This window comes from Equus przewalskii, chromosome X (genome assembly GCF_037783145.1).
Source record: "Equus przewalskii isolate Varuska chromosome X, EquPr2, whole genome shotgun sequence".
NCBI lineage: Eukaryota > Metazoa > Chordata > Mammalia > Perissodactyla > Equidae > Equus > Equus przewalskii.
In genome coordinates, this window is record NC_091863.1 from 15,272,361 (window position 1) to 15,299,251 (window position 26,891).

Here is a 26,891-nt window from a genome sequence, read left to right on the forward strand (position 1 = left end):
CTCTGGACCTCAGTTGTGCAAAATGTGGGCAACAGTAATTGCCACCCTACCGAGATAACACCCATCTCTCAGCAATGACACATGTAAAGACAGCTGATACAGAGGCCCTGCTGGCCAAACCAATGTCTCAGACTGCTTACATCTGCAGGCACAAGTGCCCTCTCAGCAGATGGCTTCCTAGCAGCAACACCATTTTAAATTGGTCTCCCAGTCTATGGTGATTTTCTATACTTGGTAATGGGTGGAGGCAAGGGCTGAGGCAGACGGGTCTTCTTGTTGACAAAGTGCCAACGCAAATTAGCAGAGCTAACCAATCTAGAGACTGGTTAACTTATCCATAGAAGGGTTACACAATTTATCTAGACTTTGGGCCTCACCTCACACCCACCTCAATCAATCTCCTGTCATTTTCCTTTTTTATCTACAGCTTAATATGAATGAATGAATGAACAGCAAATGAACAAACACAAGGGTAGTGAAAATTAGGTGAAACCACAGTGGTGAATTAGCAACTTAGAAATTATGGTAAAATAGAGGGAGAGGAAAAGTTAAATGAGCTCTACAAGGAGTGCCTAGTCAAAAATGAACTCAAAATGGATCACAGACCTAAATCTAAGGGCTAAAACTGTAAAACTTTTATAAGAAAGTGTTAGGAGAAAATCTTAGTGATCTTGGGTTTGGCAAAGATTTCTTCAATAGGAGACCAAAAAGCACAAATGACTTTTAAAAATTCAGTAAATTGGGGTAGGTTTTCCAGGAAAAAGGTTGGTAGGTGGATGGGCCCTCTGTCAAATGGGCTTTGCATATCCATTAGGGATAAACTCTCAAAGTGCTTCCAGGTCAGAAGACCCTATCCATGCAGACCAGCATGCTCATCCCGGCCACTCATGTCAGCTAAACCAGACAATTCACAAGCAACTCCAAGTGGAATTGCCCTCCCCAGATCATTTTTTCATTCCAGAATTAGCTGGCTGACTCTGCTGTCATACACCTGGCCAGGATGAAGTGGAGTTGTGAACCATTCTCATCACTTATCAACAGAAAGGAGGAGCATAAGAACATAAACAAGGCAACCCTTCCAGATTCCTCCTGGTTCCTGACAAGTTACAAAGGCAGAAACACTCCAATTTTCCTGTATCATGCTCTGCTCCCCAGTAGTTGAAACGAGCCATCATAACAATTGGAATCAGGTCAATTAAAAAACAGCTTTCTTCAAATGACCTAGACATGGATTTATTGAGGCTTTGCTATGGGAACTGAGATGATGGTAACCACTGATTATGTGCCACTTTTCCTGCATTATCTCATTTAATCCTCACAACACGATGAAGCCCATATTCCCAATTAAAGAACCTGAAGCTCAGCAAAGCAGTTAAGCTTATTTTCTGAGCCAGTGCCATCCAAAGTGGATGCGCTCAGTTCAGGAATTAGTTGACATGATGAGAAAATATTAGAACATCTATTCATTTTATTGTAACTTAAAAAGAAGAGAAAAATGCAACTTCTCTAATAGTTCATTTGCAGAATGACACTGGCTCCTTCATCCAGCCTCTAGGGCGGGCAGTCAGGGGTGCTCCAAGGGCAGGGAGCAGCCTGAGGGACAGCATGCTCCGCGACAAGGATGGCTGCCAGAGCCAGCACCAGCTTTCAGCTCCACGGGGTGCCCTGCAGTTCCGAGAGGTCTCTTGGTAAAGTCTCTTTATGGCTATTACACCCTTTTAACTAAAATGACCTTTACTAAATGGATGAGAGGTTTGAAAAGATGTGTGTAAAGAAAGTAGGGGTTATAGACAATGCTCTACACACGACCTAGTAAACAAGAAAACGGCAGAGCTGCCATGTCAGCTCCTGGTGGGACTTCTTTGCCAGCCACGTTGGGAGGTGAACACAAGGACAAGCCAATCAGATCTTACAGGGAGATGACCCAAAACCTCTAAACTATCAAGATCATTTGTAATATGGGCTTTCTTCCACCCTTGATATAGGTGTAAATTACCTAATTATAATCTGGAACTATTGGGATTAACAAGATATTTAAAACTACGTACCTGAACCTTGAAGACATGTCTTCATTTTTCAACAACGTCTAAAGTCATAAAATACTCAATTTTATGTTTTCCAAAAGTTCATTAAACCTAACGGTAAATATTTAGAAGCTTCTTTTGGGTTTTCTCAATCAACTAGTACAGTAATATATGCATATAATCTATAAATAAGTATATATATGGAGATAGGCATAATTTCTTTTTATTAATTTTTTTCCAAAAGGAGTTAATTTTATTCTTAGAGAGGAGTTGATGTATTCAGACGATAATGTCAGAGCTAGTTTGGCCCTTTGCATCAAAGCCCCTCAAATTCAATAGAAAACAAAAACTGAGGCTCAGAGAGAGAAAGCTATTGGCCCAAGATCACCCAGCAAGTTGGGGGCAAAGCTGAGACTAGAACTGACTCCCAGGCCAGTGTTCTCTCCACAACACTCAAGTATTTTTTTCAAGGAAAGAAAAGGCTTTGAACCCTGACCTAGGCTCCCCAAGGCTGATCCCAGTTTAGCACTTGGAGGTGAAAGCTCATAGCTTTTCTGATAGGGACAGAAAATTGCAGTAGGTGGAAGTGCAGGGAAGCAGCACATGGGGCCCACCTAGGGGAGAGGGAGGGAGGACAGGAAGGCTGCTAAGGAAGAATCTGGTCAAGGGTCCATCTTGACACTGAACTTGAACCCTGTGTACTTTGAGGGCCTCAGAACCCCACTAACTTCCAGAACACAACTTTGGCCTCATTTTCTCTATTCTCTGTGTGGGCTTTACCAAGGTGAAGCTTGAAGAGGACAAAGAAATCTCCTTCAAGAAAACGGTCGCTAGGAAATAAACAGCTGCTGCCTGTCGTCGCAAACCGGAGAGAAGGGCGTCCTGGTTTTACTTCAATCCCCCTCCTCCACTGGGTCCAAGGACACACCTTAATTGGTGCCTGCTATGAGTAAGGCTGGGGATTAGGGATGGGGGACTGCATAACTTTCAAGTCTTCCCGATATCCTATTGAGCTGGTCTTTCCTGATTTACCCTTGCTTTAAACTTCCAGACACTTGAGTCATCCCATGTACCCTGCCTGCCTTCTGGCCCCGCTGGGCCCTGGCTGCCTTGCATCACCTTCCTGGCTCCCCTACCCCCAGGCCTCCCTGGGCCCTGGCACTGGGGCAATTCCATGCTGCGGTGGCTGCGCGTGCGTCTCGTCCTCCCAGGCAGCTCTAAATGCCTTCTGGGTATAGATCACCTTAGTTCTGTTGTGGCCCCCTCTGCGTGTCCCTGACATATAGTAGGTGCTCAATAAAGCCTTGATACGCCAACTGTTCCTCAGCTTTCATTTCAGGGCTACTAAAATTCTAAGTGTCAGTCACATTTTTGCAAATTGAGTCAGATTCTTCAGTGCACTAAGGGAGCTTGCTATTTAAAGGATCCTGTGGTTAATTCTTTTGTAACGTGAATAATCACTTCCTGCTTTACCTTTCCCGTCAAGATGAATTTTTACATATCAGGTTTCTCTAAGAGGAGGAAACCTATGTATGGCTTTCTTAAGAGCTCATAAAACATGAGGCTGTGTGTCTCCTACCCACTCTAAGGGCTCTTTCCTGTGTCCCCTGTCAGCCTCTGAAAGGTTCAGGACTTTGCTGTACACAACACTATCACTCGATATATGCTTCTCGAGTACTTGAAGGGTGCCCAGTCTGAGCTGAGATGTGCTATAAAATACACAGCAAATGTAAAGGCTTATTAGGAAAAAAAGAATGTAAAATATCTGATTATTTTTTCTATTGATTGCATGTTGAAATGATAATATTGTAGATATGCTGGGTTACATAAATATTCAACTTAATTTCACTTGCTTCTTTTTATTTTATGAACGTGACTAGTAGAACACTTAAAATTACATATGTGGCTTGTATTATATTTCTATTGGACAGAGATGGTTTAGGATAATACTTGGCAGACAGGAGAACAAGAGCTCACATTGCACACAGTCAAAATATTCACAAGAGGGGCCTGGCCCAGTGGCGTAGTGGTTAAGTTCACGTGCTCCATGTCGGTGGCCTCGCGTTCCCAGGTTCAGATCCCACATGCGGACATAAACACTGCTCACCAAGCCATGCTGTAGCAGTGTCCCACATACAAAATAGAGGAAGGCTGTCACAGATGTTAGCTCAGGGCCAATCTTCCTTAAGCAAAAAGAGGAAGATTGGCAACAGACGTTAGCTCAGAGTCATCCTTCCTCACCAAAAAGAAAAAAAAAAAAATTCACAAAAGCCCATAAGAAAGTCTGTGGCCCCCAAACCCATTTCCTCGCCTTCAGGAAGCTGCAGGAAGCTGCAGCAAGGAGAAAACATTATCTAAGATTTTTTCTAATGGTACCCTTTGGGAAACTACCTCTGGGCATGAGCACAAAATTAAAACATTAAGTTAAATAAAATACATCAGAGGTGTAATTAGGGCAACAGTAAACAAAATCCCATATTTAAGACACCATAAATTACAAAACTTAAGAACATCTCCCTGTCAGAAAAATACCACCCTCCAGCTGCCTGCTGTGCCAAAAGCCAGCCTCCACAAGTTCGCTACATCTTCTGTCGCTGCAAAAGCCAAAGAAGCTACAGTTAACAGTGTGTACAAAAAGAGAGAGCCAGAGGAGATAAGAGACCTGCTTCGAAATGGGAAACGCTTAACCTCCCCATCTCCGCCTTCAAACTTGCTGGGATGTCTCCTCCCTCAAAAGATGAAATAGGTGGTTTTTAACTGTGGGTTGGCTAAGCCAGCTGCCAAGCAGCGTCTCACGGCAAACTTCTCACGGTAGTGGTGGCGCTTCAGAGGCCAAGATCTGTGACCCAGCCCCTCCCTATCTCTGTGCACTGAACTTCCTCCCTCCTGGCGCTCACCACGCCGCAAGTTCACGGTGGCTCACCCCAGTCAGACTGCAAGCTCCATCTGGGAAAAACCCTTATCTTTTTCAGGATCCTACCTCCTTTGTCTAGCATCATGTCCGGCTCAATAAACATTTGAATAAACCAGAAAGCATGAAGGTGAATGAAAGTTTCCAATTAATTTCCTTCATCTATATATACATATAGATGATGCCAAAAACCTCTCAATGCAGTTTTAAGCTTTAAGAATTTCAGAAGTAGAAATGTCACAAATTCAAATTACTTTTATGCTTATTTCATTTTGTGCATTTGAAAGAATAAATTTTTCGTGTTAATGTTTTGTTTCAGTCCTCTGATTGAAGATAGCATGTAAAATCAAGAAGTAATTTTTCACCAAAAAAGATCACAACTGCTGATCATTAGAGATAGAAAGAACTTTAGTTATCATCTTGTCAAATCCTTTTCTTATTTTTACAGATGAGGAAGTGAGGCCTGGAAGGTTCCATGACTGAGGCTTAGAGAGACTGAGAGCTAACTAATGGCAGCGTCAAGACAAGGCCTAAGTTCCCCCAAATTACAGCCCAGGTGAGAGAAGGGAAAACCTAAAGTGAAAAAAAGGAGGGAAAATTGAGACCAGAGAGATACAGACTTCCACGCCATTGGGGTATTTTTTCTTTCTTTCACATACAGCATAGTTTCCAGAATATCCAGAAAATATTACACCAGTCAGGAACACATAAGAACCTATGTGCAAATCTAAAGAGACAGAAAACAGATCAGTGGTTGTCTAGGGCTGGGGGTGGGAACAGGGACTGTCTGTAAATGGATATGAGAGATCTTGGGGGGGGGGGGACGGAAATGTTCTAAAATTAATTCTGGTGAGAGTTTCACAATGCTATGAATTTACTAAAATCATTGAACTGTACATTTCAAATGGGTAGAATTTTACACCTCAAAATAGCTTTTAAAAATAAAAAGTCCATGTGATGTATATTTTGGAATTTATGATTGTAGATATTTGCTCATCAAGGTGGTTGACTGTGTTTGTGTCCCAGTGAGAGATCTCTCCCCCTTCAGGAAGGGAAGGCCATCTGAGGGAGCTTCCCCTCTCCCCTGAGGAAAGTCTGATGGGACTGTCCATCAGCATGCCTGGCCCTCTGCCAGCACAGGACTCAACTCTGTCTCACAGCAGCGGATATGGAGAAGACTGGAAATGGCTGCAGCAGATCCCCCAGCAAGGTTCCCAGAAAACATGGGGATCCCCGAGGCTGCCTGGTTGACCTCTTCCCCAAAACTGATCCTCCAGCTTTTCCTTCCATCCTGTGAACCAGCCCACAGCCTTCCAGGAAATCCTCTTCTCCACTTTAATTGAGGGAGAGTTCGTTTCTGTTGCTTGCAACCAGGAACCCTAATGGATACACTCATGTACCAACTGTTTAAAAAACAGACTCTTCTCTACAAAGTCTGCACAAGGCCCAGATCTCACCATCCCATGCTTTCCCAGTAGTGTCAGGGCGAAGGGTTTGAGGACCTGAACTTCCCAGGTCAGGGCCACAGGCACTGCGAGGACCTCCAAGTCCAACAAAGCTGGCCTTTACACCAGGCACATTTTCCTTTGGTGTCTTCATGAACATACCACTAAGGGGCACCAGGCCAACAAGGGAGTTATTCCTAAGGCCTGAAACTGTTAGAAACTGAACACCAGCTTCCCCAAGGAAGACAGGCTCAGAACACAGACCCCAGTGAACAAAGAGCCACGGGGCCTGAACTCTCTCGCTGGGCAGCAGGCAGCGAACTGCTGGCAGGGACGACTTCCTGCAGGTTAGACAATGTCTGTAGTGGGCCCAGTAGTAGCTCCCAGAACTGGGCATCAGTAGGGAAAGGGAAAAGAGATAAGTCAAGAAAGAAGAAAAAGAAACCCAGCTGTGAGAGGAAAGGCAGCCACCACTGACTGCCTTAGACAGCACTAAGGACACTCCTGTCACACTGCTTCCTAGGACAGCCCAAGGAACCCGGGCCTCCCAGCCCATCTCTCCCCTCTTGTCGCCTCTATCTAAGTGTCTATACAGAGGATATGAGGTGTAGGAAGAAGAACACAGGCTTTGAAGTCCAGTAGGCCTGGGAGTGAATTCTAGCTTAGACATTTACTAGCTGTGTGACATGGGGGCAGATACCTTGCTTGAATTCATTTTCTTTGTGCTTAAAATTGGGAGATGATATACCCAATGGGTTGTTGCAAGAATGAGGGACGATACCTGTAAATTCCTGTACACAGAAGCTACTCCATAAATGACAGCCGCTGGTCTTACAGGCTTTATCATGCTGTGCTGTGAAGGTTTCCCCACGCATATCCTCCCTGTCTGCCCCTGGAATGGGAGCCCTTAAAGGGCAGATCTGAGGATCCCCTCCCCCTTGCCTGGTGTCTGGCATATAGTCGGTGCTCAATAAATGCTGGTGATTGAGTGCATGTCCTGAGAAAGCGTTACCCCCAAACCAGAGTTTATCACTCGGCACAATGAAATGCAGTTACAAATGTGAGCCTAGTTGTTTGACGTGAAGACTAGAGAAAATCAAAGATCAGCATGACCAGTTAGTCACAAGACAAGTAGGGCCCACTGGTCCAGGCCTCACAAGTGCCACTGTGATCAGCCTCGACTCCATTCCCACCTCTGCCATGACCATGGCCCTGACAGCATAGGGGCACTCGATCAAAGATGAGAATGTAAGGCAGGGCCATAGCTGGGTCGCCCTGTTCCCTCAACAGGGAAGTGCTCCACAGAGCCTGAGGCTGAGGCCCTCCCAGCCTGCACTGGGCAGCCTGGGCCTCACCAGGGCCTCGCCCAAGGAGCCAGAAACAATGAGTTATTAAACACTTCCCAACTGAAATTAACTCTCGCAAACCAAATATACCACTCTTTTAAGAACATGCGTTAGATAGACCAGATAAGAAAAACTTGGCCAGAATAATTCTTTTTAAATGAAAAGAAAGCACCAAGAAAGTGTGCAGGTGATTTTGCAGATAACTACAAGTGAAGAATCAAAACGATTGATTATAGTTGGATAAGCCTGTACAGAGAATGGCCCTATACAATAGTCATGGAGGGGAAATCAACTGCATCTTAGAAGTCAATTTAATAAAAAGTCAGTTAAGTCAAAACAGTTTAGCCACTTAAAGAAAACATAACCTTTTCTTCAAGTAGAAGAGAGAAAGTACATGAATGTTGCCTTACATAAATATCTGACAGTTTTAAGTAATAAAATGACTTGAAGATAAGTAGAGATGGTATTTTTTTTCTTGAGTTTATAAAGACAGCCCAATTCTCAGACTCAAAGGAGACCCAAAGATAGGAGCCTGATTAGGAGGTGGTTGCCTTTTTTCTCAGTGAGACAGTCCAAAAGGTTGGGGGCCAACCAAACTTTACAAGAGAAGAAGAAATAGTCAAATGCCTGCCTATACTATGCATTAATTTAATTAGAGATTACATAAAATAAAATAATTAGAAAACATTGCTTTTTCCCCCAACACCCACTCATCTCATGAACCAGTTTTATTCAACAGACACTGCATGGATGGTTGAAACACATTTGATTAGGGATAAGGTATCTAAAAAGTTTGCTTAAAACTTCTTTATTAAAAATTAATTCATGGAGCCCTATAGTACAAGATACTTTGTAAGAACTGTCATAGAATACAGCTCCTGCTTTTCTCAAGGATGGTATGGGCAGATGGAAAGCTGGCTTTAGAGTTGGCCATGTTGTATGAAAGAAGAAAGGCAAAAAGCCTTTCTGTTGATCTCAGTGTAGCTAAGCTGAATCAGCTGTAAGAGGCAAGAATGTTTAAAAGAGTGGGGAACCAGGTCAAAAGGAGGGAAGTGAAGAACAATTCCACAGAAAACGTGGTCAGTCTGCCCAGTGGGGGCTGGGGCGAGGGCTGAGTCACTGCACAGCCTTCTGTCAACAAGAAATGCACTGTCTGATAAGGGAGAAAGTAGAGCTGTGACAGGAAACCACAGTGAACCTTCGCTGCCTTCCCCAGCAGATTTAGTGTCCCTTTTCAGGATTCATTCATACCCCCAGGTAGAATAATCCTGCTGTGTGAGCCCCTGGAAGGCAGAAGGGAAGTGTAAAACTGAAGCCTGTGGGCCTCCTAAAAGAAAAGTCACATTGCCCAATGTATCTTCCTCCCCCAAGTGCTGAGATGACTGCTTGGCCCCATCAGGCACTCAAGAAATGCTTGTTGTTGAGTGGGGAGAAATTGCAAGGATGATTTTGACAAGAAGCTGAGAATCCAAGAAGACAGGCTCTGAGACAAATGCACAGGGCTAAAGGCAGAAGATAACAGCAAAACAAGGGTTCCTCAAAGCAGTCTAGAATCTCAAACTGTCATAAGCATAACTCCTTTGAGCTCCCTAACATCTAATCTGGAGATAATACCTAGAGCATTTGCAACACCATAATGCGTAGGTTATCAGGGATGGTGTATTTGTTGGTTTCATCATAAGTTTCATGTATGATGTTACACAGTAATTGTGAATCTATCAACACTATAACTACCAACGTTTGTAAGTCTTTTTGGTTGGTATTTTTAAAAGTTGAACAACAATTTGAACTAAAAGTTGCTAGTCAACTATCTACTTCAAGAACATTCTCTTAATCAATTACATTGTAAATACTTTGCCACAGTATCAGAAAACCACTTAGTAAGTATGTACCTATACAGATTAACACAAAACAAAAGGGAAGTTAAAACCCAATATTTTCTTTCCTTTGAAGGTTACGATTTAAAGTTGGACAAACAGAATAATACCTAAATAAACTGGACTGGGGTTTAAATTTTTTGAAACCTTTTCCAAAACTGAAACATTAGGTTAATAAAAATAAATAAAACCAAAAGGATCAACAGCCCCACATCAAAAGACTTCTAGAAGGATGATCCGAGAAGAGCAATGTGCAAATTTTGTTTCCGAAATAATTATATTTAATCTCTAAATACCATTTTTCACTAAAAAAAAAAAAAAACCCGGGTAGCCTTGGAGAAATGGCTGATTCCAGGTCTGGGGCAGGAAAACTGACAAGCCTGAAACATCTTGTCATACAAACATCGTGTCAAAAACGAGAAACGTCTTATCAAAGCAAGGAAGCCATCAAAGACTAATAGAGTCATGTCAAAAGAATTCAGAAGTAAATGAGAAAACGTTCCCACTGCCACAAATGGGACAATATGAGTATCAGTAAGAAAAGCTGCAATGGATTGAAACCCATCAAATAGATTTGATGCCTCAAATCAATACATGTTATGTGATCTATGTTTCATAATGATATTTTTTAAAAAATCAATGATCACCTTTGGAGGATGCTAGGGAACCAACTCACTATCCTGAAAACTGGTAAATTAAGGGAAAGAATCAAACACCTGTCCTGCCTCTTCCATATGAATTCAGGATAACCAGAGTTGATGAGGAGAAAATTCTTTCTATAGGAGTATTCTGACTAATAAGTGAAGAAGGAATGAGAGAATTAGACAATCAACATTTTGCAATCTCTAACGTAATCAAGGATCCGAGCAGTGGTCGCTAACGGATGCTAACATTACAAAAAGAGAGACAGCCAGGCTTCGAGAGCCCCATGACGGAAGTGCGTGCCACCCCGTAGAGAGTTCTTGCCAACGAACTGGACCTGAGTCGGATCAAGCCTCTGGATTTACTGCGGATTTCCGGGAGTACGGAGGGTCCAGGAATATGTTAAACGGCACCCTAAGGTGCAGTCAGCAAAATCCAGACTGTAGGAAACTCTACAAGCAAATGACTTAGTTTCTTCAACAACATCAAAAATTGCAAAGGAAAAAGAAAAGAGATGGGGAACTAGATTAAAAGAGACAGCCAACCAATGACAAAGCAGACTTTCCAAATCCAGATTCGAACAAACGCCTTTTCAAATATTTTAACTATGTGTAATAACGGAATACTTGAACTGGCTGTCTGATGATAAGGAAACATTGTTAGTTGTTGTAGGTGTAAAAATGATATTGTGATTGTGGTTTTGAAAAGAGTCCTTATCTTTAAGAAATACATGCTGAAACACTTCCGGATTGTTAAAATGCTCTAAATGTGCAAGTAGAAGAATAATGTTCTACACTGAACCTAAAAGATGAAGAGAAAAATCTATTGCTGGCGTAACTTGAGCTGGCGTAACCAGTAGTTTCACAAGTGATCCAGCTAACCATGTTGTACACAGCAAGACACCTGAAAAGGAAGATGGGGTTTTTAAAGGGAACAAGACACTACGTGTGTGTATGTGTGTGTGTGCGCGTGTGTGTGTTTTTCAATACCTGAATTCATTATTAAGGGCACTTGGCACTTACAAATATTTTTAAATAAAGAAGTAATCCAAAAGTATTTTTCCTTTTTAGTACTACAGTTTATTCTCCATGAATATTATAAAATATATCTCAAGTAACCAAAACTGTGATTATCTCCCTGAAAGACATGCATTACAAAAGAACCCTGAGGCAACCGGGGCTTTGACTGTGTTTACTTTGGAGGTTATGCACTGCTTAATTCTAATTGCTTTGTTAAAATAGACTTTTAGGGGCTGGCCTGGTGGCACAGTGGTTGAATTCATGTGCTCCGCTTTGGTGGCCCAGGGTTCATGGGTTTGGATCCCGGGTGCAGACCTACACACTACTCATCAAGCCATGCCGTGGTGGCATCCCACATACAAAAAATAGAGGAAGACTGGCACAGATGTTAGCTCAGGGCCAATCTTCCTCACACACAAAAAAAAGGACTTTTAACTACTTAAAAAAATACAATAAGCAATAAGCCCAATCAAAAGTGTGTTCTAGGGGCTGGCCTAGTAGCATAGTGGTTAAGCTTGCACCCTCCACTTCAGCGGCCCAGGGTTCACGGGTTTGGATCCTGGGCACAGACCCACACACCACTCATCAAGCCACACTGTGGTGGCATCCCACATACAAAACAGAGGAAGACTGGCACAGATGTTAGCTCAGGGACCATTTTCCTCAAGCAAAAAGAGGAAGACTGTCAATGAATGTTCGCTCAGGGCCAATCTTCCTCACACACACAAAAAAAAGTGTGTTCTACACCACATGTCTATGAGCACGGAACAAAGCTGCAAGACCACCTCTGAACATTCTAAATTTGGATTTCGTGTGTTTGGTGAGGAGTAAGGATGTAACTTTATTATCTGTCATGTTTTATGTCTTTTTGGTCAGCTTTAGTGAGATATAACTGACATCTAACCTTGTGTAAGTTTTAAGGTGTGCACTGTAATGATTTGATACACTTATATACTGCAATAGGATTATCATATAAGGTTAGTTAACACATCTTTCACTTCATATAGCTACCATTTTGTTCTTGGGTGGTAGTGGTGAGAACATTTAAGATCTACTCTCTTAGCAGTTTTCACGTATACAATATGGTATTATAGTCACTCAGGTCCCCAGAAGTTATTCATCTTATTACTGGAAATCTGTACTCTTTGACCAACATCTCCTCATTTCCCCAACCCCACCCCTAGCCTCTGACAACCACCATCCTACTCTCTGTTTCTGTGAGTTCAGCTTTTTTTAGATTCCATAAAGCGATACAATACAATACTGGTCTTTCTCTGTCTGACTTACTTCACTTAGCATAACGCCCTCAAGGTCCATCCTCGATGTCACAAATGGCAGGATTTCCTTCCTTTTTATGGCTGAATAATATTCCACTGTATATACATACCATATTTCTTTATCCATTCATCTGCCAATAGACACGTAAGTCATTTCCATGTCTTGGTTATTGCGAACAATGCTGCAGTGAGCATGGGAGTGCAGGCATCTTTTCGAGATAATGATTTCACTTCCTTTGGGTAAATACGCAGAAGTGGGGTTGTTGGATCATATGATAATTCTATTTTTAATTTTTTGAGGAACCTCCATACTGTTTTCCACAGTGATGACATCACTTTATATTCTGATTTTGAGTTTCTTGAGATGTGTTGTGTATAAGGAAGGCTGTGGTTTTGGTTATTTAGGTGCAAAAGAGATATATTGTGACTATGGTTTTTAACAGAGTCCTCATCTTTAAGAAACGTGTGTTTAAACCTGGCAGAAAAGTGGCGGATCACCTGTCTCGCCCTCAGCACCCCACTCCCTGAGAGCGGGCCCTCGCTTGGCAGGTGCAAGCCTTGATAGGCTTCTCTGGCTGTACCTCACTGGGACGGCCCACACCCTCAGTGCTCAGCAGCAGGCCCTGGCCTCACCCAGACCTACTGAATCAGAAGCTGCCGTGGAACAAGATCCCCAGGGGACTGACACACACAGTGCCATTTGAGAAGTGCTGGTCTATACCACACGGGTCCCTCACCCAGCTGTCACAATCACCTGCGCAGTCTCCTGCTGCTTCTCTCCTGCCAGCCTGATCCACATCAGAATCGGGGGGCGGGGCATGTCCAGGTTGAAGATGGTCCCTCAGATTACTCTCTACACCTCCACCACTCTCCTCCTAAACCCCTTTTTAGGAAGGAGGAATATAAGTCTGCACTGAACGACAGGGTCAGGGTGTGCTTGCAGACCCTGGGCCTAATGATTTCTGAGGCACTTTTAGGGGCTACAAGCCTAGGTCTGCAAAAGTACCGCTAAAAAGGGAGCACCGAGCAGGTCCAGCTTAACACTGGGCAGATCACCCTTCCTCGTCATTCATTGCAGGGGAAATTCACTTCATTTTCGCTTCGAATGAAATAAACAACTCCAGATGCTCAACCAGTCTCTCTCTGTGAAAGGAGATGGAATTCCAAGTCCCCATCACAGATCTAATCCCACTGGATTGCTGCCCGTGTTCCCCACTAGAGTGAAAGCTATAGGAGGGCAGAGAGCCTGTCTGCAGTGTTTGCCCCTGTAGACCCCGGTGCTGGCCTAATGTCTGGCAGCATACAGTACGAATGCAATAAACATTTTTTTTTTTTTTTTTTTTTACTAAAAGGGTTCTGTTTTATTACCAAAAACGCAAATGAGTTTTCCAATCTCTTTACACGAATGCAATAAACATTTGCTGAATGAAAATACACTCTGAATTTCTAGGTGCCAGGCGCCTTTATCCTCATAATATCATCTAATGGTAACAACCACTCTGCGGCAGATTATATTTCCAAGATGGCTACAGCAACCTCTCCCATCCCTCATGTTCTTCCAGAATGTGGCCCCAGCCGCCAACAGGAGAAATCTAATCTCTCTCTCTGGGCCTTTGAATTTGGGCACTTTGTGAGCACTTTGACCAGTAAAATGTAGGGAAGTGATGCTATGTGACTTCTGAGGCTAGGTGACAGAGGCTAACAGGCAGGTTCCAACCCACTTGCTGGAGTACCCCCAAGACTGCCACACTATGAGGAAGCCAAGTCATACTGAGGGCCCACACGCAGGTGCTCCAGTTGGCCACTGAGGCTCTGAGTTATTCCAGCCCGGGCCAACACGATGATTCCAGCTCCCCCACTGTCAAGTCACCCTCAGCCTTCAAGTCTTTCCAGTTGAGGCCCCAGACATTGTGGAGCTAAGGCAAGCCATCCCCACCATACCCTGTCCAATTCTTGACCCACAAAATCCATGAGCATAATAAAATGGCTGTTTGAAGGTGATAAGTTTGGAATAATTTGTCACACAGCAGTAGTAACTAGCACACACCCTATGAGGTGCCTAATGCTGTTCCCAATTTATGAAGTTATGAAGTTACCTGAGAGATTAGGTACCTTGCCCAAGGATGAGGAGCTGATATCCCAGCCCACTATCCTGGATTCAAAGCCTGTCTTCTTGCTCCTGTTCCTGTCCATATATTTTCTTTTCTTTCTTTCTTTTTGTTGTTGTTGTTGAGGAAGATTCACCCTGAGCTAACATCCACTGCCAATCTTCCTCTTTGTGTATGTGAGCCACTGCCATAGCATGGCCACTGACAGATGAGTGGTATAGGTCTGTGCCTGGGAACCAAACCCAGGCTGCCGATGCACAGCACACTGAACTTAACCACTAGGCCACTGGGGCTGGCCCTCCCGTTCACACATTTTTAAGCAATGAATGTTTTCTGAGATGCAAGCTCCAGATACTGTGGCTCACAGAGAAAAACGTGAAGATACCAAAGTGCACACATGAATACAGGCAGTATGCTCAAATATGAAAGCAGGCCAAATTAGGTCTGCCTGCCCTTATAAATTCTTAGCTGACATTTTCTTGGACAGAATGGCTCTTTGATTTATAAGCATTTTCTGAGAGTCTGGGGGGACAGGGGCACTGAGCTGGACAAGAGGCATATGAGTCAGGGACCCATCACGGGAGAGAAGTCAGGAAAGGATGGAAGGAGAAGGAAGGATCTTTCTTTCTCTGAAATTTGATAAAAAGAGGATAAAAGAAGTTAAGTGTTCCAATAGCAATATAAAGACGTAAAGATGGGGTGTGCAAGGGAACTGATGCTTTCTCTTACGCAGGGAGCAGAGTCATCTGTCGGTGAGGGTCAGGTATGAAAGAGAATCAGGAGATTGAGAAAACAGTCTAGAATAAGCTCAGTGCAAAGTACACTATGGAATTTTCTTTTGCATATTGTGTGTGTGTTTTAATTTATAAAAGAAAACAAAGGAATGGGTGAGAGGTCAATGGAAGCATTGATGATGGCTGTGAGGACCCAGCAGAATGGGCAATGGCCCCTTGCCCCATCCTCACCACCCCCATAGAGCCCACAGCAGGGCCAGAGACAAGCACCACATGGGTGCCTCGGGGCTGTGCCCAGGTAGGACAGAAAGGATTGAGAGCTGAGCTCAGTGGGCTCTAGTAACTGGTCAAGGGAGAGTGGAGGAGCTCAGTGCCTTCCAGGTGGCAAGACAGCAGGATACAGACTGGGAGGGGGCAGTCACGCAGTGGGAGAGATGGTGGCAAGTGGAAAGGTTATGATGACTGACACTGCACAGGGCTAGGGATCCAGAGGATGGAAGCACACCCTGTCAGGACATGTGCAGGGAGCTTTGCAGACCCAGACAAAATGGTGGACATACAGGTGCTCTAAAGGAAAGGAAGAGACAAAGAGGTAGCCAAGGAGGCCATCCCTGATGGTCTAGTGGTTAAAGTTCCACACTCTCCACCTTGGCTGCCCGAGTTCATTTCTCAGTCCTGGAACCACACTATCCATCTGTGAGTAGCCATGCTGTGGTGGCAGCTCATATAGAAGAACTAGAAGGACTTACAACTAGCATATACAACCATGAACTGGGGTTTTGGGGAGGAAAAAAAAAAAGAAGTAGCCAAGGGCGGGGGGGGGGGGTCTCCTCCTTCCTTCCTCCCTCCCAACATTGATCATCTACACATTCCTTTCCAGAATTCCCTTCTCAAAAGACTGTCCCATGGAATGGGAGATTGCCTATCCATATACGTCTCCTGGTGTTAGCGGCCTTCAGAGGAGCTCGAGGTTAAACTTCTCTTGGAAATGACAGCTATTTCTTCAAACACACCTAGAACTAGCACTACAGGAAACAAATAAGCTGGATTTACCAGTCCCAAGGGGGCTATGTCTCAATGAAAGCTAACATCCCCTTGGGGTCAACCACGTTATAGGTCTGGAATTAATATTGATTGCGTAAATGAATGCTGCCTTTGAAAGAAAGTACACGTTTGGGGGAAGTTTCCATTCTTGATCCTGAAACTCATAGGCCACCAAAATCTGGTGCAGGTTTGACATGACAACCTCACCTGCATTTATACCCAGCCTCCAGTCCCAGTTTCACCCAAACATTCCTGGTCCCCATCACTCCACACTCTCTTCCCTCGAGGGCACTCTGTATGTTCTCATCCATGAAGTCTGGTCCCTTATTCCTTACATCATAAAATGCCCTCCATCTTCATGGTTTGAGGTCAACTTCAAACCCCATCTTGAGTCACCTACCACCACATTCTCAGACTTACTAACTACAGTGTTAACCAACTAAATCACTCCTACCCATTATACACTGCCTTGTAACATCTTTTGAATTATTGTCTTAGACCAGGAGTTGGTAAACTTTTTCTTAAAGGGCCAGATAACAAATATTTTAGGCTTTGTGGGCCATATGTTCTGTTGCAACTACTCAACTCTGCCATTATAGCGAGAAAGCAACCATGGACAACATGTAAATGAATGAACATGGCTGTGTTCCAATAAAACTTTATTTACAAAAATAATCACCAGGCCAGAACGGCCTGTAGGCCATAGTTTGCCAACCTCTGTCTTAGATGGTTATTTTAACCCATTTCTTAAATTGTATGTCTTGCCACCTCAATGCAGATTCAAATTCCTTTAAAGGGACTAGGAATTATATATTTTCATTTATTCCTAGCCCCTACCTGGCATAGTGCTACACATACAAAGCACATAGAAATTTTTGAAGAAGCATTTGAGTATATGTGAATGATGTTCCACATATCACAACTGGACTCTTTTTTGTCATTTAAGTGTGTTCACTGAGAGTGCAAACATTAATTTCTAACTAGTACTAACTTAATTGAACTGTGTCATTAAGTTTTTTTTTTTAACTTTCCTAGTCTGCTCTTTTGCCAGATTTTTTTCCTCTAATCGTTTCCACAGATGGCCTAATACATTCATTCCACCAGCTACTTAACAGACTAGCACATTCCACAAGCTATTTGACATCAGGGGAAGGACATGGGCTCCCTGCAGATGGAAGCGCCCACCTCAGCCTTCAGAGCTTCCCGTCGCACCATGGGAGCAGGGAGAGAGACAGGCCTGCACAGGTCAAAGGGCAGATTTCAGAGGCAAAGGAGAGGAAATCTATCGTCACTGTTCCCCTCCAGAGGCAAACATGAAACAATGACCCGTAACCAAAATAAAATTAACTTCACAGTGGGTTAGTGACAGTTCCTGTCAGATGCATCTCATTCGCTTCTAAATCGATAACTGCAAGAGAGAGAAAAGAAAGTAGACATCTTCTGAAGAATTGCAAATATGCAATAAACTACAGCGCCCCCCGAACCCTGCTTTTGACTGCGTTAAAGTAGATCCCATATAAGGAGCTAAAAAGTAACTATGATGTTCTCTCAGAATGAAACGTTAAGTCCCAGAAAGCCCGCAATCTCACTTCTTGTCAGTAGTGACCTTCAATGCCGATACAGTCCCCACTTCCTTTTGTCACCTCCAATGAAGGCAAGGGGAGCTCAGGGCAGGTAGCACAGGCAACACAGGTTCTTGTCACCCTCGGGCACAGTTAGAGATTCAAATAGTTGTAAAAGTCTGTTAGGAAAAAGAGCACTCTTCCACACACCCCCAAGCCTCCCCTCCCCAGAGGCAGCCACTTCTGCCTCTCTTACATGATCACTTGGAATTCGCTTCCAAGTCTCCAAATGGGATGCCCACGTCATCGCTATGCCTTGATGTCTTCTCTCTCAGGCATTCTTTGGGCTTTCCCAGCACGGAAGCTGAAGTCTTTGCTCTCTTTGCTCACTCACGCCCTCGCCACACTCCCACCCTCCCCCACCCCCTAGATGGCTGGATCGTCATTTTGGTTGGATCAGTGTTCAATGTCTTTAAGGGCTGAATTGTTTCCCCCCAAAATTTACATGCCCCAGTACCTCAGAATGTGACCTTATTTGGAAAGAGGGTCAGTGCAGATGGAATTAGTTAATATGAGGTCTTTAGGGTGGGACCTAATCCAGGAGGACTAGTGTGCTTATAAAAAGGAGAAATTTGGACACGGAGACACACAGAGAGGGACACGGACATGAAGAGACAAAGGGAAAAGACAGTCATCTACAGGCCAAGGAGAGGGGCCTGGGACAGATCTCTCCCTCGCAGCCCTCAGAAGGAAGCAAGGCTGCCGACACTCTCATCTCACTTCCAGCCTGTGCAACTGTGAGAGAATACCTTTCCTGTCGTTTCAGCCTCCCGGGCTGTGGTACTTTGTTCTAGCAGCCCGAGCAAACTGATACAAAGCATTAGGATGCCAACCATCAGTGACAGCCCAGCACACGGCACACTGAGATTAGGTCTCCTTTCTATCACAACCTTTTCCCCCTGGAGCTGATACTAGTCTTGTCTGTTCCTCTGCATAGTTTTCATTTGCTTAGTGAAAAATTCATTAAAAAACTGATTCAACTCCAAACTCTTGCTCTCTTGTCTACGTTGCATCTTGGGAGGTCCAGGTGCATCGGATGGTCTGTTCATTTCATCCTTTCTCAAAGCCTTCTGACTCAGGGCGGGGGGGGGGGGGCGGTGCGCGGTACACACAGTGAAAGTGGGGGTGCGCTAAGCACGTGACAAGGCGGGTGCTAGCCTCCACAGCAGCTCAAGAGACGGCATAATCCAGATGCCTGGGGAGGGACCGGAGGTTTGGGGGCAGAGGGGAAATACAGCCATAAATGTGGGTTCTCTGAAGACACCTGTGGCAGGTGACTCCGGGGCCAGGTGGTAGAGAAACCAGCTGGACAGCAGATGCAGTAAAGCAAGAAGAGAGAGGAGCCCCAGAGCTGAGGCAGGGGACTAGAGGCAGGGCGCTGATTAAGAGGCATTCCTAGGATTTTTTTAAATGTGTGCTTAAGCAAATGGCCTTCTAGGAAACGGGAGTGCAAGTAAAAATGTCCTATTTAAAGATAAAATGACACCTTTCCTCCACACTAATACCAAACTTCAAATTCTTCCTTTGCAACTGCAGCAAATTTCTTTAAAAACAAAAATAAAGGAGAGAGGCTTTCTATATAATCTGAAACAAAGAAACAAAGGCCAGAAAAATAAATCAGAGAATCATGGAGCTAAAAGAAAATTATATAGCCCAGACCTTGCTTCAAAAAAATCTCTAAGCACGCAGACTTTAACTCCACAGCTTTTCTCAGTCAAGATGGAAAGTTCTCAATGATTTTTTATGTATTCTACCATTGCATTCCATGTAGGTTGTGGCAGCTCCCAAGAATTCATGCAGTAAAACAAAAATATATGAACAATCAGGATCAGGAAAAATGCAGTTAAAAGGTCAAGAGCCAGGGAAAGTTAAGGCATCAGTGTGTACAGTATATATCCATCAATTTGGCTTTGAGTTTCCTGACAGCCAAACCAAAAAGGGAAACAAGATCAATTACATGGTTTACTTTGTTCCGCTAGGGGTAGAGGGTAGGGAAGCCAGAAAAAGGAAAACTAACTGGCAGGAAGAACTTTGCATGTGGGGCTTCAAGTAGCACTGTGTTTTCAAGCTGAGGGCAAACCAGGTCACAATAAGCTTTAAAAAATGGAACAGAATTGAATCAAAAATATCAGAGTACACCCTCATGTAGTAAAGCTAAATGTTTTCTGTGAAATGAGTATTTCAATGATAACTAAAGATGGGTGTGTACACCAGGTTGCAATGTAAAATAGATTTCTTACCAGGAGACGAGGTCACAAAAATTTGGAAAAGAGCAGGAAGAAACACTAAGTGGACTCAATTTCCAGCCCAGCCCATGCCTATTCCCTCCCACCTGGTTCTGGGTGGTGAGGAACAATCTGATCGGGGTCCTGACCCATCCTCCGTCGGTTCTTCCCCTCAGCCTTTGACTCTGTCCAATGGTCCTGCTTTGCACCTTCTGGGCCTTCCCCCAGTCGCGGCGTCTTTGGGCAAGTATGACAGCTTGGGCTCCTCTCTCCTCTTGTCCCCTCAACCTTCTGGCACCCACCTCTGAATCCCCCTGCCGTCTCCCTGCCCCACCCCACCCCAATCTCCCTCTCTTCTGTGGAAGCCTTAGTCAGGGATGGGAGAAACAGAATAGGACCTTTTCCTGTTGGATCCAGACTGTATCTTCTCCAGTTTCTCCACATTCCTTTTGAAAATGTGAGCCAATTACTTAAATATCTATGTTCATAGCATCATTATTGACAGTAGCCAAAAGGCGGAAACAACCCAAGTGTCCATCAACAGACGAATGGATAAACAAACTGTGGTCTATTCACACAATAGAATCTTACTCAGCCTTAAAAGGGAATTAAGTTCTGATACTTGCCACAACATAGATGAACCTTGAGGATATTATGTTACGTGAAAGAAGCCAATCACGAAAAGACAAATGTTGTATGATTCCACTTATATGAGGTACCTGGAATAGGCAAAATCATAGAGACAGAAAGTAGAATAGAGGCTATTAGGGGCCAGAGGAGGGGGGAATGGAGAGTAACTGCTTAATGGGTACAGAGTTTCTGTTTGAGATGATGGGAAAGTTCTGGAAATAGATAGTGGTTATGGTTGTACAACATCATGAATGTACTTAACGCCACTCAATTGTGCACTTAAAATAGTAAATTTTATGTTATATACATTTTACCACCATAAAAACTGCATAACCTCAGTCCAATCATGAGAAAACTCAATCTGAGGACATTCAACAAAATACTGATGAATACTCTTTAAAAGCGTCGAGGTCATGAAAGACAAGGAAAGACTGAGCAACTGTGACAGACTGCAGGAGACTAAGGAGAAATAACTAAATGCAATGTGGGATCCTGGATAGGACCCCAGAACAAAAAAAGGACATTAATGGAAAAACTGATGAAATTAAGTGAGATCTTTAGTAAACAGTATTACACCAATGTTGATTTCCTGGTTCTGATAACAGTACTATGATTACGTAAGATGTGAACATTTGGGGAAGCTGAGTGAGGAATATATGGAAACTCTCTATACTATTTTTGCATCTTTTCCTTAAGTCTAAAGGAAAAATAAAAAGTTAAAAAAACTTCCAAAAATCAGTCCACCCTTAAAAAAAATAGTGTAACACACAGACGTATATTAGTTCATTCTTACCCTGAAGGTGTTTAGTTCACATTTGAAGTACCCAAATCAGAAAAGAACACTCCAGGGATGGTGGGTCAGAATGTGAAAGACTAACCAGAGCTGGTCAATTAGCAGAAAGGAAACGAGCAGTGGCTCCCTTTTCTCTGGATTGGGTGAAAATGACGCACTGGCATCTTGACCTGACAAGAACCACGTAGAAGAATCTATGAACACTCATGGTCCATCCCCTTCAGAGAGGGGGTCCTGGACTCTGTCAGGGCCCATGGTTGCCACTAAAGGAGGGCCCTGTCCCCTCCCTGAGGATTAACTGAATCCTGCCACTGGAACACCATCACATTTGCCTTGAGTGTCTCTCACTTGGCTAGGGAGCTCAAGCTTTGCTAAGCTTAAAGGACAGACTGAGGGCTCTCTCTGCACCTACTTGCTAACAAGTGTGTGAACGAGTATCCAAAATTGGTCTGAGACTTGCTCTCCCTGTCACATACCTCCTGGTCATGGGACTGTGGGAAAGGACACATAAGGTTCCCATCAACTGTTTCCCAAAAGAATTTGACAATTCTTCAAAGGCTAAACCAGTTCGGGTCAGTTCACAACAGATTATTTCTTAGGATTCCTGAGAACATGTTTACAGCTCTGTGAGCATGTGCCAGACCGGGTCTACACTCCCCAGAGTGGAGCCCTCCTGGGATGAGGTCTCGAGCTGGGCTGCTGCTCCTTCCAGAGAGAGCCGTTTGGGCAGTGACAAGCCTCCTCTGGGACACCAAGTGTCCTCAACCCCTCGGGCTTATAGGGGCTGGAGTATACCAGATGTCCAAAGCGTGACCAACTAATTTATTTATCCCGGAGTCTCCAATTTGATTCAACAGTGGAATCAATCGCCAAGCACACGACAAAACAGTCCACACTTTTATTTTCTTTGGGGCCAGATGTAATCAACCCCATCTTCTATTTTCTTCCTCCCAAGGGGCAGACTCATCTGTCATTTCCTGTCCTCGTCCCCCTGCTTCCTCATTCCTCTCTTGCTGGTCAGCCCAGACGTTACCAGCCATCCCGACTCCCTGCTCTCCTTCAATGTCACCCCCCGGCCCCGGGGTCCTCAGTGAGAGTCCTGGCTGGGAGCATCAAAACTCCAGGATGATCTTACAAAGAAACGAGGTATCCTGGTGAACTTCACGGCCCGCTGGCCTGAGAGAAACCTCCTTCTCAACTTCCTCAAACTCTGCAAAGATGGAAGCTGCCTTCCACACAGGCTGCCACCAAAATGACTGCCCCGTTGGCCCTCCCTGACGTGGAGATCAAGAAAAACAACATCCCTGGCGGGGCAGGCAGAACAGGGCACCCTCCCGCTCTAGATGCCCACATCCTAAGCCCTGGAGACTGTGAACAGCTGGCAAAGGGACATTAAAGTTGCAGATGGATTAAGGTTGCTGATCAGCTGACCTTAAAATAGGGAGAGCAGCCTGAATTATTCAGGCGGACCTAAGGTATCCTAAGGATCCTCAAAAGCCTAAGTTTGGGGCAAACAGAAGGTCAGAGTGAGGTGACGTGAGAAGGCCAGGACCCACGGTTGCTGAAAAAGGCAAGGGGATGGAATTTTCCCTACCATTTCCAGAAAGGAAGGCAGCCCTGTTGATGTTGATTTTAGCCCAGTGAGACCCACATTGGACTTCTGATCTACAGAACAGTAAGACAATAAACTCGTGTTGTTTTAAGCCACTAATTTTGTGGTGATTTATAGGGGACGAACACACCTAGTTATCAAACGCCATAGTAGCTTGTTTCAGGTCTAATGAATAAGTGATTCTTACTGAAGTAAAAGTATCTATGCAAAGCCCACAGCACTTTCCAGTTGCCTCCCCTGAAGGCCTGGCTCCAAGCTGCTGGCTGTCATTGGCCTCCATTCCCTTGGGCCTCACCTCCAAAGAAACCAGTGCCTGGGGACGGAAAACACACGAGGTTTTGTGTCACAGGGCAATTCTAAATAGAACGCTTCGCCTGTGCCATTTTTATGAGGTATCTGCTTGACACAGATCTTTAAAAAGAAAACCCACTCAGAGTTATTTCTGGAACCGAAGGTGGGCAAGAATGGGGATAGTAAAATGAGATTATTACTTGTGAAATGAGCAATGGAAGTTAAGCCTATTCTTACCTATCATTTAATGCATCAATTCGCAACTAAGTATGCTGATGACAATTTCCATTTCAGACCACCCCAATCCCACAGTGTGTGGGTCTGAATTTCAGTGTTGTTCTTCAATGGCCTCAAAGCTACTGTAAGCCAATCTGTTCTAGTTATTTGTTTGACCAGTGCCATAAACTCACAGAGAGCCAGAATTCACTCTTTTTGATATATTTTTCTTGTGGCAAGTACCCTCCATGCACAGAGAAACAGAATCCTCCTGAATAGAGGGTTAGGGTGCAGAAGGGTAGCTGCAAGGCGGTCAGCACTCCCTATTTCAATAGATTTGGATTCTCTTTCCAACTAGCTGGGAGTGAGGGTTCAAACTCTAACGGCGTCCAACTGACAAAGGTCTTGCTCAGTGACTCCTATTACCCAGGCTTGAAAGTAGTTAGGGCTAACAAAGGCTGGCCTAAAAATAAAACGCCATGATTTCCAATGCTAGAACAGTGGGACCATTTAAGCTCTATTTTTAGCAAGTCTCGGTTACCTGTGAAGCAGCATATGGCTCCTATAATTCTCCAAAGCATGGAAGCATTAGAAGATTGGAGTGTCTGTGACAAGTGGGCTGGTGCCCAAATGAGTGTTCACACACTGATAAAAGCAGACAGCCGATAGTCTGGTCAACCCAACCGGTTTCCAAGGGGACCCGCCATCAAGCTGCGATCTCTTAACCATTAGCAACGGTTAAAATATTAAGCCAAATGACAGAGGAGTTTCCACCACCAATTTATGATATTGGAGACTTTATGTTTTTGATGAGAGGGCATTTTCTAAGCAATTACTCCCTAGGGAGGAGGAAAAGAATCCTGAAGCAAAACACCAGGGCCTGGTTCAGGCTAAAGATAAAGTAGACCAAGAGGAAAAGAGAAGAAAAACATTGCGCGATGTAGGGCGCACAGGGGGCCAGCAACACTTCCCTAAAATGCAGGATGAGAACCTTGCAGAAATGAACACGCTGGCACCCTTATCTCAAATCTCCTCTGCACAACCCAGGGCACATGCATGTGCTTCATTACGTACCCCGGAGGAAGTGTGGCAAGCCTGAACGCTGGCCACAACTAAGAAAGATAAAGAAGATTTCTTCTGTGTTGGACCCATGGCAAGGAAGGAGATGGTAACACAAGCCAGCCTGCCAGCTGCCCTAACGACAGAGTGCACCCCGTACCAGGAGCCAATCATTGGACTATTCTTGACAAGTTCAATGCAAAAGAAATGTTGGTTAATAACTAATCAAGGGCCACAGGCAGATTCTTGTCTGTCCAGTAGAAGAGGTCTGGGCGCAAATGCTGTCGTGCTGCCAACATTCTCCTCCAGACCCCATCACAGATAATTTTTACCTGTTTCTTTAGGTCTTTCAAAAGAGACATACTTCCAAACGTGTAAATATATCTTACAAAATGACAGGGCCAACAGCAGGCAAGACTGAGCACGCTGACCTCAGTTGCTCCTGACCATGCGTGATGGGCACAGGAGATGTGACTAAGCGATACCATTAAATACCAGTTTGGGCCCAGTTTGGAGAAACAAGACTCTGGCTTTAGAGTCATCCATCATATGTTGTTTTCACTTATTCAACAAATGTTTTTCTTTTTCTCAGCCCATTCTGGCTGAGACAAGCCGCCAGGTGCAGAGATCCCAGCGTGGAGGAGACGGCCATGGCCTTTGCCTTGGCACCGAAGGAACTACAGTCTACAGAGCAGGATTGGCGGGGCCCTTGCAGTCCCTCATGAGGCTTCCTGAGCCACACGTGCCCTGTGCCCTCTCCTCAAGCGGTGACCCTTCTCCTGAGCATCCGGAAGCATCCACATCCGAGTTAGGGCTGGGGAGGGAGGGAGGAAAAGGAAGAGGGAATGGTGTCTGGCTACAACAAATCGGATTTCCTTGCATTTTCCAGCAGACAAAGTAGAGCAAAGTTAAATAAGATATCTCACGATCCGCCCTCAAAAATAAATAACATCCCCAATTGGCGGTTTCTTCTCGTTCATAACTATAAACCCAGGAAAGTAAAATGACGACTGCAGCAGGCATGAATTATTTTCGTCAAGCATGTTATTCCCTTCTACCTCCTAAGCAAGAACTCATCAGCTCCAGGCTGAGAGCCAAGATTCTCCAGGACAGGGCCTAGGACAATATGGAGGGAAGGGACAAGGCAAAGACTGAGCAGAGCCCAGGGAGGGCAGGGAGGCGATAGGAGGGTACCCAGGATGGGCTGCTGGAACCAGCGAAGGACTAATGAATCTTGCAGACACCTAAGTCAACACCACAGAAAGCTTTCCCCACCTTATATACAGAAACCGGTGCACATAAATTCAACAAATTATCAACTTAGCCCCGCCCCTCATTATAAGAAGGAAGCAATTGATGGTAGAAGAAAAAACAAAGACGATTCCTAAAGCGAGCTGCCAGTTGGGGGATGGAGGCTCTGAGGTGGTGCAGAAACGTGATGAGGCCCTGCTCCTTCCCTGCCCTCGTCAAGGCGTGGGAAACTTGCTTTTCCACAGCACTCCCCAAACTGGCCCTGGTTTTACTTGTCTATTTCCTGCCCCTAAAAGACATCCCGAAATGGGTTGATTCAGAACTCTCCAGTCATGTTGTGCCTTTAAATATCTTTTCCTACCACTGAAGGTCCCCCACCCGTGTGCTCTTGACAGGACAATCCATTTTAAAACAGCAGCTCCCAAGGCACATCCAGCATAGAGCTAACACGCATGTCAGCAGCCAATGTCAATGACGATGCCAGTCTACAGAAAGTACAGCAGACACGGGTGGCATTTTGGTGCTCAACTTAAAGCTCAGATGAATGGGAAGAGCCTGGAACATTGGGGACTATTGGTATTTCTCACTCGTGGGCCAGGCAAACAAATGATGGGACTGAGGCTATCAGATGGAAAACAACATACCAACCCCTGCTGAGTGAAACTGGAACATTCAAAGGAGAGTGACCTGGAGTCAATCATTAAATAGCAGTTCCACCTAGAGGTTCATGTAGGCCTTATGACCTGCAAATTTTCAGCAACTCTC

General features: G+C 44.5%; 1 protein-coding gene across 5 annotated transcripts in view; it reads right to left on the minus strand.

Annotated features, from left to right (window-relative positions):
- Positions 1-26,891, minus strand: part of SH3KBP1 (SH3 domain containing kinase binding protein 1) — a 315,045-nt gene that overhangs the window by 269,172 nt on the left and 18,982 nt on the right. The gene's annotated exons all lie outside the window — the stretch shown is intronic.